Source organism: Nanorana parkeri, unplaced genomic scaffold (assembly GCF_000935625.1).
Source record: "Nanorana parkeri isolate BGI_ZX_2015 unplaced genomic scaffold, ASM93562v1 scaffold477, whole genome shotgun sequence".
NCBI classification, from domain to species: domain Eukaryota; kingdom Metazoa; phylum Chordata; class Amphibia; order Anura; family Dicroglossidae; genus Nanorana; species Nanorana parkeri.
Window position 1 is genome coordinate 1,067,310 of NW_017306745.1, and position 2,149 is coordinate 1,069,458.

General features: G+C 41.8%; 1 protein-coding gene across 1 annotated transcript in view; it reads left to right on the forward strand.

Annotated features, from left to right (window-relative positions):
* Positions 1 to 2,149, forward strand: part of BET1 (Bet1 golgi vesicular membrane trafficking protein) — a 7,804-nt gene that overhangs the window by 5,361 nt on the left and 294 nt on the right. The gene's annotated exons all lie outside the window — the stretch shown is intronic.

The following is a 2,149-nucleotide window of genomic DNA, read 5'->3' on the forward strand; positions in this document are numbered from 1 at the left end:
GGGGGGGGGTGTAACTCTGAGCCTTTGCCCCGGGTGACAGAATGTCTTGCTTCCCCACTGAGCGTGGGGGGTAGCCCACTGCAGGGGTTAAGATTTGATTGATCTGATTCTGTTTTAAATAGGGGCGCTGTTCTTGTGCTTTAACAACAAACATACAAGTCCAGCGGATCCAGCCGTGTCCTCTTCTCTCCCACCTCCGTCCTGCTACATGTTCTGTCCCGCACCGCCATCTTCTTCGTTATGTCAGGGACCTAGCTGTCTCCTTCTGGTTCGTAGAGCCGGCCCCAAAGTGACCCGGCACCAGATCTTACTCATGCATAGGCAAAGATCTGGTGCCATGTTTGTTTGCATGTTGTTCTATGAATGGAGGATATTAATGCCTCCCAGGATATTGATGTCACATAACCCGAGGAGGCAGTACCTCCCCTATTCATAGAATGGTGGAAGTAAACTGACACAGTGGAATGTACAAGATCTGGCGCCGGCTCTGTTGACTTCCCCCATTCAATGTTGGAAGTATTGAGCCCTGGGATATGTTACTTCAGTAACCCCGGGGGGAGGAAGGGGAAGGTAAAACGACATTTTCACCTAGGTGTGTTTGGCGCAGGGGGTGGCGCAAGCAGAAAACACTTTAAAAAAAAAAAAGTAAATAAAAAATAAATGTTTAAATGTCGTTTTTACTGACTGGGGGAAAGTTTATTTGGTGAGTTAAGGTCGGCTGACACTGTCACTTTGCCCATTCAGTTCAAAGTGACAGTGTGTCCTTAACCCCTTCATGACTGAGCTAGTTTTTAGTTTCTGTTCCTAAATGACTGACACACTTTTTACATTTTTGCTGTGTGATTCTTCCACAGCAGCAAGTTTTGATTATTATTATTATTTTTAGAATTTTTTTAATAATAATTATAGTATACAAATATATTTATATATAAACGTTTTATTTTCCTAATTTTTTGTACACTTTTTTTTTTTTTTTTTTACACTTTGTAAAAAAAATAAGTGTAAAAAAAAAATTTTTTTTTTTTGTCAGTTTATATCAAGCAATCACTATGACTGCTTAATAAATTAACTTTTTAACATTTTTAGTTATTATCAGGCTGCTCCAAGCTTAGGAACAGCTAATAATAACTTTAGAGACTGATCCTGACAGCATGTCAGAATCAGATCTCACTAAAGGTCTTTGATCGTTCCTAGACGATCAGAAGTGATACATTTCACTCGAGATACATTTTGTATCTAGTGGTTGAAATGTATCATTTAACATCGGGCCAGGCTCTCCAGCTGTCAAAACGAATAGCAGAGAGGTGAGTCACTGCTACCTCTCTGCTATCTTCAGCTGTCAGATACGGGATCGCTATTTAGCGAACCCGTATCTGAATGTAAAGGCTTCATTCTTTCATTAATGAAAGAAAGAAGCTTTTAAAAAAGCTTAACTATTTCATTAATGAATGTCTCAATAGTGAGGCATTAATTAATGACTGGAACTGCTGAGAATCAGCAGTTACCAGCATTACAGAGGCTAATATAACTCGGCACGTACAGTGTACGTGGCCAGTCATATAGCCACTTTGTGACGGGACGTACACTGTACGTCTCCCGTCACGAAGGGGTTAAAGGGCCCCTGCCCAAGTTATACTCTTATTACCAGAGACCCAGCTTCACCTCTGCCAGGCAAATGGCAGCCTCCTTATTTCTTTCAGTACAGGTTTTCTTTAAGAGAAGAATGTGTCCTCTGAACTTTCCAGAAGCCGTCTGTGGCCCTGTGAAGGGAACGATTTATAAATCTGGAGCACACATGTGCCAACACTGATTTAATACGTTCATACATAGCAATCATCAGATACACACAGGGCCTCAGCAGTGTTCATCAAGGTATTGCAGGAAGCATCTATAACAGGGGCCAGTAAGCTCGGCACGCCAGCTGTTGTGGAACTACAGGTCCCATGAGGCATTGCAAGACTGACATCCACAGACTTGATTCCTAGAAGTATGATGGGATTTGTAGTTTAACCATAACTGGAGTGCCAGGCTTGCCTACCCCTGATCTATGATTTGGGGGGTCTGGCATGATCCAAGCTTTACCAGCTGGCTGATTCCTCTTCTCTTCTCTTCTTTTTTTTTTTTTTTGATTTTCCAAAATTCGGACTTT